This window comes from Acinonyx jubatus, chromosome A1 (assembly GCF_027475565.1).
Source record: "Acinonyx jubatus isolate Ajub_Pintada_27869175 chromosome A1, VMU_Ajub_asm_v1.0, whole genome shotgun sequence".
Classification (NCBI taxonomy): domain Eukaryota; kingdom Metazoa; phylum Chordata; class Mammalia; order Carnivora; family Felidae; genus Acinonyx; species Acinonyx jubatus.
The window spans coordinates 120,031,030-120,044,264 of NC_069380.1; the positions used below are offsets into that span (position 1 = coordinate 120,031,030).

Sequence of the window (13,235 nt, forward strand, 5' to 3'; positions counted from 1 at the left end):
CTCTAAATGGCACAAGCAGAGACCCTGAAGATGGGGGCATGACCTCCAAAATGATCTTCCACTTCCACCTGCTCTGTGGGAACAAGAGGGCTCCAAAGCAAGAACATCTTCCAGCGCTCCATGCTGGTATTCATCCAAAGTTCAAAGGCGATCGCTTTCAGGGGTAAATACACACCCACAGATGCAAGCTAATTATGCAAATAGGGTCACTGCTGGATGGACAAGAACTACAGCCCAGTAAGAACTAAAAGGATGCTAGCCAAGACCCAGGGAGAAAGGCAAAGGGCATTTGCAAAAGCCATTTTGTGTGTCCTCCGTTAATGCTATTAGAATCAATGGTAGCTTGACCGACCGGCTTGATGAAGGACATTTGTGATGTCAGAGTTCGATTGCTGTAGGTCACACATGCCCTGGAGGTCAGAGCCATCCTGATGCCACCGCCATGAAAACAGCGACTCCCCGGACCACCCAAGAGGATCGTGACAGCTAGTGGCATTCAGCAGACTGCATCTAAAAATAAGGAGGCAGCAAAAATACGTGGGGGGGGCCAAAGAGAAATTCAAATATGGTCTTCAGAGGGTTGTACCTGCCCCTGATTCCTGCCCCTTCCCTACTCCCAGTTTCTTGGGGAGATGTTTTGCATCTCTGTCAAGAAAAAAGTGGAAAAAATTCCACTGCATGAAGAGGACATGTCAGGCACAGCTCGAGAGAGAGAAGCACCAGCTTCCATGACGAGGAACAGAGCAGTCAGTCAGAGGTTGGAAGGGAGTTTCAGATATCAGAACCACATTTCCAAATAGCCCATTCTGCACATTCTATTTATAAGCCGAGTTCTTTTTTAAGCGTACGCTGTTTTTACATGTTGGCAATATTGAGAACCTAGGTTTCTTTATCATGGAGACTTCAAACAAAGGACTAGATTTTAAAGCTTTGGTCAACCAGGATTTGGGAGTAGCTATACCAGCTATGTTCCCAATCCACTAGAACTTTTACAAGATATGGAAAATCGTATAATAGCTCAGGTGATGGGTTCTGGAATCAAATCCTAAGGGGTTTCATCCCAGCTTTGTCCCTTTCCAGTTATGTTTCCTTTGTCAAATGACTAAACAAAGTTGGACAGTTATGACATCTCCCCAAACCTGTTTGCTCGCCTGTGAAATGGGGATCAGAACCTCCACATCGTGGGGTTCTCAGCAGGATTAAACGAAATCATGCACTGATCATGGTATGGGGTACACTGAAGTGTTTAATAAGCGGCGGGGAGTACCGAGAAATGGATATGGAGGCACAACCCCACATCAGAGAGTACAGGAAAAAACGAGGCTTGAAAGTACAGACAGAAGTGGGAGGGGGGCAACCAGGGAAGGTTTCGGACGTCGGGGAGCTTCAGTGAGGAGAAACACATTCTGAGAGATGCTAGCACCGAGGAGTGTCATGTGCAGAGAAAACATCTGGGCTCTGGAATCCCAAGTCCCTGTGTTCAAGTCCCGGTCTCCTTGGCTCTCTGATCTCGGACCAAGCTAACTAACCCCTGAAGAATGGAAACAACCATCAGCACTTCAGTGGGTTACTGGCAACGTCGACTGAGCCAGGGAGGCCAGATGCTGGCATGCACAAGGAACCCTATAAGTGGTGGTTGCTGGAGGAGTTTGCAGGCTTGAAAGCAGGGGAGCAGGAGAAATGCTAAGTCTAAGAACAGAATCTCACGAGCTGCCATTCATTACATGTGTACTGAATGCCAGGTACTGAGCTAACCCCTCAGAGGGTGACTTACAAGGGCAGTTAAGAGCCCAGCAAGTTAGGTGCCCCGGATTCAAATCTAGGCTCTATGTTTCCTCCCTGTGTCACTGTGGGCAAGTCACTGAATCTCGCCAGCCTTTAGTCCCCTTGCTCGTAAAGGGCAAGCGGCAAGGGTGCGTTCCCTGAGCAGTGCGGCGAGGAGCAAACAGGAGAATGGACACAAGTCACGAGCACAGGGCCCGACACATAGTGCTTGTGGTGTTAGCTGTCATTAGTATTGACATGTGTGTGGCTCACATAGCCCTCACAACAGTTCAGGAGCTAAGTGTTAGTATCTTCTGTTCACTCAATCAAACAGCTGAGGCTCAGAGGGTAAATCACTTGGCTAAGGTCACAGTAAGGAAGCCACAGGGCTGGTTTCATAAAACTAGAAAGCCCGGATTTTTGTTCTCTTTACTTTTTAGGTAAGCTGGTAAATGGCCCAGGGTTGAGGCAATATGACAGTTACTTTAAATGCACCTTATGCCATAACTCTCATCAGTCTTTTTTCTTCTGATTGCCCCCCATGACCTCACCTCCTCACCTGGAGACGGTGTAAGGTGTAGGGTCCTCTGTGACCCCAAGCACAGCCGGTGGAAGCATCTGTGGGGACCTGCAGGTTCACGAGGTGGCCAGGGCTTATGAAATGTCCATTCTGATTTGCAAGTAGGTCTGACACGGACACGCTTCCAGCTGGCTGTGATTTCGATAAAAACCCCTCCTCCTTGGTGCCAATTAGCAGACATGAAATGTCCCTGGCACACTTTGTAATTCAGAAAATGTATGTGCTGATTAGTTAATCTCCTGCTGGACACACCATTATGACCAAGGGGCTGCAGGCCAGCATCCTGCCCTCGCCCCATCTCCATTTAAAGGCACAGAATGTTTTCCTCCTGAGTAGAAATCACTGTCCCCTCATTCATTTATTTCCATCCAACAAATATTGAATGGGCACCTACCATGTGCAGTTTTGTTCCATACAGTTGGGATATGGCAGTGAACGGTGCAAGGAAAGTCCCTGCCTTCGCGAAGGGGAGTGAATGATAAACAACTAAATACACAGGACTGCTTCCATAGCACAGATGTTATGAAGGACACAAAATGATCTGCCAAAGAACAGCTGAGAGGGACAAGCTACATTAGGTAGAGTGGCCAGGAAAGATTTCTCCAAGGAGGTGACATGGGAGCTGAGACTGAAGGCTAAGAAGGATCCAGACACACAGTGTGGCAACAAATGTGCGTCGAACCAACAATGGAAGAATAGATACTTCCTCTTTGTTCCTGCCAAGAAGGACCCTCACAGGAAGGTTGAACTCAGTGAGATGCCACAAGCGTAGAGGCAAGTGCCTGGCCTCTCTCAAGCCCTGTGCCCCATCTCGAAGACAGGGTGCTGGGCCTATACGCTACATTCCGGGACTACAGGATTAGAACACCTTCCAAGGGGCCTCGCACTCGCAGCTCTTTAAGCAATGACCACACAGCAAGCAAAAGCAATCTGTCATTTTTTTTAGAAGCAGTCAGAATGGCTGTTTGGAATTGTGTAGTCCAGGCCTGTCATCTGCTTTGTTACCATTAGGACATTCTGACTGAATTTCCACGTCCACTTACTCTGAAAATATTGCTCTGTTGTGAGTGTCCCTCTCCACTGCCACCACCTCCTTCCTCTGCTCCTCCCCCACTCCAACCCCAATCTTGCTCAGATAGAGCAGTTAAGAGCTCAGGCTATACTTCCAAATGTGGGAGACAATCCATCACCCACAACCCCGCAGAGAGAGAAAGAGAGAGAGAAAAGAACCGTTGGTTCAGTTGTGATCATGTGATGTTTGGTATCATGTTCTACTCCTATTACAAGACATACCTCGTTTATCAAATTAAAATTTATTAGAAAGGTTTGCTTGTCTTGCAGAACACTCGCGGAACAAGTTACACGCAATCCAGGGTTTTACTGTACATTCTTTGCATTAAAGGACTCTCCTAACGACCCACTTAAGAACGCACTATGGTTCACTGACTATGAGATCACATCCTGGATCCAGGCTGTATGGGTTTAAACTTTAGCCCCGCCACTTACCATCTAGGTATGTTAAATGAGTGAAGTTCCTTAACTTCTGTACCTGAATTTCCTCCTCAATAAAAGGAGGATCACACAGTGAAAAACAAACAAACAAGCCCAGGCTATAGAACTGGAACACTTGAGTCGTATCTCAGGTGTGACTGTGTGACTTTGGGCAAGTGGCTTCACTTCTCAGAGTCTTAATTTTCTCATCTATATGATGGAGGCCATCTCACCAACAACCAGATAAAGTAAACACTAAGCTATTATTATCCTTATTTATTTTATTTTATTTATTATTATCCTTATTATTATCCTTATTTTTAGAAAGTGTAAAACCCTAACAACCCGGCTTAGAGAATGGAGATTTAAGTCTTTAAGGCAAAAGAAACTCAAGCAATGAGCGGAGCAAGGAGCCAGTTTAATGATCTGTATCCACCTATGGCGTTTTCCGTTCTTTGGGATAAGCAGCAGCATCACAATCAACAGCATTCAAGAGGGCCCTTAATATATAATACTTTGGTGCCAATAATCATAGAACACCTGCTACGTGCCAGCCACTGTTCTACGTGCTTTACTTACATTTACCGATTTAAACATCCCACTACGACCGTACAAAGTAAGCACTATTACTATCCCCATTTTACAGATAAAGAAACTAAGACCTAGAGACAATAAATAACTTCCGCAGGGCCACACAGCTAGGAATCTGTGGGGTTCAGGAATAAACCCAGGCAGCCTGACCCCAGTCTCTTCTGCTTACAGCTTGCCACCTCATTTAAGATGAAACCCAAAAGCCTTCCTAAAGACATCAGGATTTTCTACTTCAAATAGACTTGTCTTCTGAGTGCTCAGTCCACAAAGAATTATTACCTGCCTGATCCTGAAACCCCAGGCCTGTAGACACAGCACTAATAAGAGCTCCCACCCAGTGCTACACAACGCCAGCCATAGGTACATTCACACCTCCTACCACTTGATGGGATTTTCGGGTGCCTGTTAAAATGTCAGTGGATCTTAGAGTTGAAGTCCTTTCCACATCATTTAGCACAACCTGGAAGGTCAGATCCACATGGCAGTCAGCCTTCCTTGGCAGTTACCTTTCTCAGCCCAGGAGGGCCCCGTACTCCCTCTCGGAAATGCTACGTCACAATAAATGTACTCAAAAGAGCAGACAAACCACCACTACTCCCTTGGGACCCAGATGCGGTTCTCTCAAATAACCTTACCTTCAGTCTCCGAGGGACAGACTCCGGCTGCTGACTCTGGGCCGATCTGCAGATGAGAGCGTCCATTTCCAGACCCAAGTGATATTAACGCATCTCCAAAGGCATGTGCCCAGCACTAGCGCTGGCACCAATTTAGGCAGAGGGAAGACAAGCAGGATATATCCAACACAGGTGCCTTCTCTTTTAAGGGCTAACAGTCATGAAGAGCAGGATAAAACTGCCTACGTTTGGTGGTATAGAGTGAAGAGAGCCTAATTCGAAATCCGGGGGAATTTACTGGTATGGTGGGGTGCAGAAAGCATCCTAGTAATCGCAGACTTTATGTTCATGCCTACTTCTCCTGCTGAACGGAAACAGACACCTGGAGACTCCCACAGCTCCTACTTGCTGTTGTGCTGAATGGAGCACGTCAGCAAACGAGGAAGCGCCACATTCCTTTTTGCAGTCCCTGAGAGCTCAGAGCAGCTTGGTGTTGAGCCCAAGCACGACTGCCTGCTGGAAAGCTCAGGGTTCTTCAGTGCTGACTCTGTAGCGATGGATCAGAACTCTACCTTTGGAGAGTGAGGGTTTGGGGAAGACTCCCCAAAATCAGTGTTTCCCATAAATCCCTCGCAAGATCAGTCCCACACCCTCCTGCAAAGAATGAGGCTGGGATCATTATGAAAGTTTCCCCAAAGAGAAAACTGGTCTGTTAAATCAGCTCGAGTCCTCGAAGAGGAAAGAAATCAGGCCCCAGATGAAAGAAATTGGCCAAGAGATGGAAAAGTCTCTCTCCTGCTCCTTTCCTATTTTACTGGATTTTCATAGGAACTCACTCACAGACAAAGGGTGAGGCTGTCTTTCAGAAGGCAAGTCTTTCTAAATGTTATTGGACCAATTTCCCATCATCCTTTTGGCTTTCTCCTGCCCCCTTCAGCAGGATCAGCTGGAACTTCATCTGCATCCAGGAGGGCCAGGAGCCAGTTCCTGGGATGAGCATTCAAACCACCTGCACAGGGGCAGCCCAGGGTGTTGCCCAGGTGCCCCACATTTCTCTTCGCTTTCTTTTAACCTGGAGCAGTTCTTCAAGATTCACCACCTTCTGGTGCTCCTGGGTGGTTCAGTGAGCTGAGCGTCTTGACTCTTGATTTCAGCTCAGGTCGTTATCTCATAGTTTGTGGGATCAGGCCCCACCTCAGGCTCCATGCTAGCAGCACAGAAGCTGCTTGGGATTCTGTCTCCCCCTCTCTCTGTCCATCCCTCACTCATGCTCTCTGTCTCTCTAAATAAATGAACTTAAGAAAAATTCACTGCCTTTCATGCCCTTGGCATTTTTAAGAATACAGGCCTTTTATTCTATAGAATCTCTCTGAGTTGGGGTTTGTCTGATATTCCTCCATCATTAGACTCAGATTATTCATTTTTGTCAGTAACAAAATAATCCTCAGCATCAGATAGAAATGCCTGAGTCCATGCTATATAAATATAAGGAAAAGCTCTTCCTTACAGTAGAGTGCCAACTACTAAATGTAGAAGGAATGATGGAATTTTTTTTAAAAATTACCATTTGGCAACCACCACAGTAATAATTGGTTCAGGTAAGAAACATCAACAGGTATTAAAATCAGTGGATGAAAGCTTGAAGAACTCTGAGTATTTCCTCACATGATACTTACTAATCACAGAGGGGAAAAGAGCAACTTCATAGTGGAGAAACCTGGTAGAGAACCACTGTAACCAAAAGACCCCAGTTAGCATCTCCAGTAGTGGGGAAATAGACACCATGTACCTCCCAATACGATGAACTGAAGACACAACACCTCTTCTGGGAAATGACAAGACAGATTTCTGTCCAAAAGGCTTAAGAATTTTAAAGAACTATCATTCTCTCCAGGGTCCATTCACACACAATACATTCTGAAATCTTTTTCACCTTCACAGACCCGGTCTTGGTCATCTTCCCAGGAGGAGCTAGCAACAACCGGGATGCTGAAGAGCACAAATGATCTGCTGGGATGGAAACTGCTCAGTGGAGAGTTTGTGGACCACATGATATTCCTTGGACATCAGGGATGGTACCGGAATACCAACAGGCTGGCCTCTGGGACAGAAGGGCAATAGGAGAAAGAACAAATCTGTCTTCATCCAGAGTATCCGTGGATGGTGAGCCAGGATGGGGAACAGCACATGAGCCATGTTCTGTTTCAGGTTACAGCAGACCCACCTCTCCTGGTAGTCTGTTCTGTTGTCAAAGCCAGGCTTTGTCTTGCCAGTTTTTCACACCTTGGCACCTCACTGACAAATGAGAAGACTAGACTTCAGATTCCTTCCAACTCTGTGACTGGCCAGTCTGTGCAGCTCACATTTGGAGCAGTGCAGGTAGGGGATGGTATCACATTCTCTTCTTGGATATTCAAGCCAGAGAAGCCAATGCTTCTTCACAACACCCCTAGCCTTCACCCCCTCTCCTGACTCCCACCAAGCTTCCTGTGTCCATCCACCACATCTTTGTTCTTTTCCATTCCAATTCCATGCTGTCTTTTCCCCCTGACACTCTCTGGTCCAGAGGATTTCTGTTCCAACATACTGATCAAAGAAATGAGGAATTGGTACATAAGGAATCTCAGAAGAAAATGATGATGTAGTAATAGAGATACCACAGATTACAGTGCTCACAGTGAGGCTATTTCAAGTCTAAAGATACAAAAATCAATTATAACCATTCATTCTTTTCTGTTCAGAGTAAGTCATCCTAAAGGGCAAGTCATTAGAAGATCTTCTATGCCTGGTTTAAAAAAAAAACTCTAGGGGCGCCTGGGTGGCTCAGTCGGTTGGGCGGCCGACTTCGGCTCAGGTCATGATCTCGCGGTCCGTGAGTTCAAGCCCCGCATCAGGCTCTGTGCTGACAGCTCAGAGCCTGGAGCCTGTTTCAGATTCTGTGTCTCCCTCTCTCTGACCCTCCCCCGCTCATGCTCTGTCTCTCTCTCAAAAATAAATAAACGTTAAAAAAAATAAATTAAAAAAAAAACTCTAAAATACAAATTTTACATCCAATGTGGAGCTCGAACTCACAACCCTGAGGTCAAGAGTGGTATGGTCTGTCTACTGACTGTTCCAGCCAGGCACCCTGACCCTAAAATACAAATTTTAAATTGTCTCTGTTAACTGGAGAGAGACATGGCACAGATAAATGCAATTTGGAAATACTCTGAGACTCTGAGCTGTGCATTTTCATCTTCTCCTCTATCTTAAGACATCAGTGAGAATTTCTTCAAAGCACATTCTGCCCTGATTTTTAAAGACAATGACAAGAGCACAGCAGTATTTGGATATGTTGGTTGTTTTAGAGTTCAGAATTATTATGTTGCACTGAAACAGCTGAGTCTTTCATCCAGCCCTGCTGGTAAGCAGGAGCAAGCATCAGCCAAACCGTGAGCAGAGTAAGGGATAGATTTTGTGGTTACAGAAATGGTTTCTTCTATGTGAAGGTGCCACATGGAGGACTCAACCTAGCACCCATCTCCTAATTAAATGAATAACTTGGACTTTTTACCACAACCTACTCTCAGCCCTGGTGGAAAGTGGTAATAAGCAACAACATGCCCTGCTGTGTTGGCAGTATCTGAGAGGTGGTGAGTCAGAAGGCAAGAAGTAGGGAGAGACCACAGAGAGAATAGTACAGTGATGACATTGCCTCTCACACATGGTCAGTGATGCTGTTGCCAATTGTCCACCATCCCTTGTCTCCTAACTGCTATGACTAAATGTTAGTTCCATTTCCTCTGGAATGAGTTCAGGTTTGGTTGGTGCCTCTTTAGCCTCAGCAGCAAAGAGTATAGAGATGCCGCCTTCATATTCTGGAACTGACTTGTTACTACCGTGAGGCCTTATAGCCCACGTATAAATAGGTTTCAGTGACTTCATTTTCCAAGGAAAGTCATAGAATGTCAGAATTGGAAGGAATTTTACTTTCATAGATGATGTATGAAAAGGGAAGTATAGGCAAGCTGCCCATACGAAAGCAAGCTGCACAAACTGGGGGGTGAAGCGGGTGGGGGGGGGAGGTGAACACACAGCATTACTCCTAAACCCCAGAAACCATTAGACCACATCAGCTCATGAAAGCCTTGTGTTCAGGAGCCTCTCATTCCTGTTTTCTTCTCACATTTTCTTTCTTCTTCCTTTCACGTTAACAGTGACAGGAAATCACCACTGCTAGTTTTTACACTGGTTGTTTTTTCAAGTCTCTGGGAACTTTCTGTGACTTATCAAGTGGAGGGTTTCATGAAAATTTAGCTCTTCCTCTGAACCTGCTTAGCCAATAGACCAAATACTTTTTTATTTTTATTTTTATTTTTATTTTTTTAACGTTTATTTACTTTTGAGACAGAGAGAGACAGAGCATGAATGGGGGAGGGTCAGAGAGAGAGAGGGAGACACAGAATCTGAAACAGGCTCCAGGCTCTGAGCTGTCAGCACAGGGCCCGATGTGGGGCTCGAACTCACGAACTGTGAGATCATGACCTGAGCCGAAGTCGGACGCTTAACCGACTGAGCCACCCAGGCGCCCCGACCAAATACTTTTTTAAAACATCAAACAACAAATCTGATTTGTTCCCAGCCAAACCCAGAAGCTTAAGAAAAGTATTGCTGCCCTCCTGTCCCCCATTTCCTAAAGTTTTCATCTCTAGACTGTCAATCCCACCATATAGATTCCAAATAGTCATGGGCTGAAAAGCAGCATAAGGGATGGGGGAGGAGGTAAGGATGAATTAGGATGGTCAGAATGAGGTCAGCCCGGAAATTGACCCTCAAATAGTTTACTAACCACAGAGTCTGCATTTCTTGTTTCTTATTACTATACATGGGTCCGGGGAGAGGGTATCGTTTAGGGGAAAAAGCAGAAAGAAAAAATGGGAGAAAAATTCACTCCTCCATGGAAATATAAGCAGAAAAGCTATAGACTCTTGTGTCTCTTGGGTTTTTTTAGTATTTTTAATGGACCAAAAGAGAATCTTTATGTGGTAATACGTATGTGAATGATGTTTATAAAATAAGGTGTAATATCTTAGCTATTATGGGCTATTGTGTAAATAAATCTTAGATATATAAAATACATAATCTTATAAAAAATTATTTTATGGAGCAGTAGACACTTAAACTTCCAAAGTTTCATATCTTTGTTCCAAAAAATAGAAAGCTCCAATGCTGGCAGCTTATTTCCTTAGTATATTCCACTGTAAAGGCAACAAGTTTGGTGGGGTTTCATGTGTTTTCTAGTTCTGTAATTTATAATAATCCGTATGGATTACTTTGAAATGTCTATTGCTTGTGTGTTGGTGTTGTTTGCCCATACAGAGTCATCAGAGATCTGTTCCACACTTTGCATCTTGGAAAACCAAAAGGAATTTTCTAGTGAGATGAAAAATACCTAGAACATGCCTTCACTGTTGGGAAAACCTCAGATTTATACCACTGGTAGCTTTTTGCAAGTCTGAGGAAATGGGAAGTTTAAAACCAAAGTTATTGTCTCTCACTTAAATATTGGGTGTTGGTTAACTTTTCTCCTGGGAAGGAAGCACATATTTTTGTTAAGTCCTTTTTTCTTGGACATGACATGTTCCGGAGGAAACCGGAAGACAGGGCCCTAAGCTGCCTTGCTTCAGGACGACTCTCCACCATCAGTTTCCAAAGAACTGTCCACATATTAATTCTGCTTTCTGTTCTGTGATTCGGTGGTAGATTCAATGACTTTCAGAGCTCAGAGTTTTGTTTGGGTTTGTGGCTCTAGTGAATTGCTGAGTTTACTCTTTATCAGCCAGACTGAGGAGAAGAAGCAAAGGCAACAGAGGTCCCCTTGCTGGACAGGTCCGTTTGCATCTCCCACTGACACAGGAGATCCACACCAGAAACCAGGGCCTGCACTGCCGTCTGCTCTCCACGCAGGGAGAGGCCCATCATATGCCAAAGTGGGGACATTCCCCAATCTCCGTCATCAGAGATGCATATTGTTCCCAGCTGTAAGCTTGTGAAGCCCGATGTGTGTTTTAGCATGGAACAATAAAACCGGTTTAGTCGTCCCTCAGGTCTGGTTCTTTCAGTAGCTGGCTTGGAGGGGGAGCATTTTATCACAGATTAAACGTCAACATTGAGCATTTAATTTTCCCAAAGGGCATTGGTTCCTGGCAGCTGCTCTGGACATCCAAAAGGGAGGGCTGAGAGGAGAGGAAGGTATCACTTTGTCAGACGGCCACTGCTTAGGATGGGTGGGGATGGCCCCCGCGACCTCTCAGTGCTTGCCAGGCCAGCTCATCTCTGTAGAGCAAACTTCCAGTTTGTACAACCACGTGGGCCCAGGAAGGCCTCTTGGCCAGAAACCATCTCTGCTCGAGTCAGAATGCAGAGGTCAAGAGCACAGCCTCAAGAACCTAAACTGCCAGTCACCTAGCAGCTATGTGGCCTTGGGCAAGTCACTTAACCTCTCTGTGGCTCAGCTTCCTTTTCTGGAGAATGGAGCTACAATAGCATCTTCTTGAGGGACGTATGGTTTAAATGCCTTAAAACGTGTAGAGCACTCTGAACATACACAAGTAGTCAATAAAATGTGCCTTACCACCTTCAAAATGTTTGCCACATCCACCAACCATCCAGATTATTATTTACTTAATATTATTTTAATGGATTCAATTTTAATCTAAAATTTAATTGAAAAGATAATTGTAGATCTCAACTGTAAATGGAAAACCAGCATAATTTGCTGTGAATCTGAAGTTGCATCTAAACAGGTGTAACCGCTTATGTTTACGGAGTCCTTGCGCCTTGCCAGGCACCACGCTAAGAGTCTTGACTTGTTAGAATCCTCACAGCCTTGTGAGGTCAGCATTACCATTTTACCACTGAGGCGCGGACATTGCGCCCATCGTGCCACAATCAGCAAATGCAGGAGGTAGTCTGGGCTTCAGAACCTGGACTTCCCAGCCCTGTTCCATGCTGCTGCCATAACAGAAGCAGGAGTGTGCCATTCATGTGGCAGACAGCTGGTGTGGCAGCTTCCCTGGGCCACAAACAGGGTAGCTCAGAACAACTGAAACTCGCTCTGTCCAGGTTGTGGAGGCTAGAAGTCCAAAATCAAGGTTTGGGCAGGGGGCTCTAGGGGAGGATCCTGTCTTGCTTCTTCTCGCTGCCCGTCGCCCACAGCGCTCCATGGTTGTGGCCGCATCTCTTCAATCTCTTCCACCGCCTTCAGCTCTGCAGAAGCTTCCCTCTGTGCATCTATGTTTGCGTGTCTCCTCCTCTTCTTGTGAGGACAGCAGTCATACTGGAGTAGGGCCCACCCTAATGACGTCAACTTAATTACATCTCCAAGACCCTATTTCCAAATAAGGTTTCATTCACAGATCCCAGGAATTAGGACTTCAACAGATCTTTTTTTTTTTTTTTTAATCCAAGCGAGTTAACATATAGGTATATTAATAATGATTTCAGGAGAATTTAGTCGTTCATCACTTACATAGAACACCCAGTGCCTGTCCCAACAAGTGTCCTCCTTAATGCCCATCACCCATTTAGCCCATCTCCTCATCCACCTCCCCTCCAGCAACCTTCAGTTTATTCTTCTGTATTTAAGAGTCTCTTATGGTTTGCCTCCCTCTGTTTTTACCTTATTTTTCCTTCCCTTTTCTATGATTATCTATTGAGTTTCTCAAATATCACATATGAGTAAAATCAAACACGTCTTTTTTTTGGGGGGGGGGGTGCGGATGGGGCAGACACAATTCAGTTGCCCACCTAAAACTTCAAGCCTGAGGCCGAAGATCTGCCGGTGGTGGGGAGGCGTTCAAGAGCAGCAGCAACCTGAGACGGTCTCCTTTGCACCGTGGGGACTGAAGGGGTCAGGACAAGGGAGAGACAATGCTTCTCTGCTTTAGTGACAACGTCCAGTCCAGGTGCTAAGATTAACCATCTCCTGCCCCCCTGCTGGCGCTCTGGGAACAGGGGGTGAGCAAAAGAAAACTTCCCGTGAAAGGATGGTAGAAGGAAGACCAGGGGGAAATGCCACCTTCTCAAACTCCAGGCGGGTGTGGAAGGCACAGACTCACCTCTGGAAGTTGCCTTATGTGGCGAGGCTGGAAGAGCAAATCCAGACAAATGACAAAGAGACTTCCCCAGAGGTGCGTGTAAAGAGAGAACAACAG

The 13,235-nt window shown here is 45.6% G+C and overlaps 1 protein-coding gene across 6 annotated transcripts in view; it reads left to right on the forward strand.

The window, feature by feature from the left end:
- Positions 1–7,838, forward strand: part of SH3RF2 (SH3 domain containing ring finger 2) — a 137,942-nt gene extending 130,104 nt beyond the window's left edge. For 3 of the 6 annotated variants that reach the window (XM_053222668.1, XM_053222654.1, XM_053222663.1), the window contains exon 10: positions 6,982–7,837. The gene's annotated coding sequence lies outside the window, so the exon portion shown is untranslated. Of the gene's footprint in view, positions 1–6,981 lie in introns of all 6 variants that reach the window. The other 3 variants (XM_053222631.1, XM_015083174.3, XM_027042401.2) reach the window with 2 other exon arrangements.
- Positions 7,839–13,235: the final 5,397 nt, after the last annotated feature.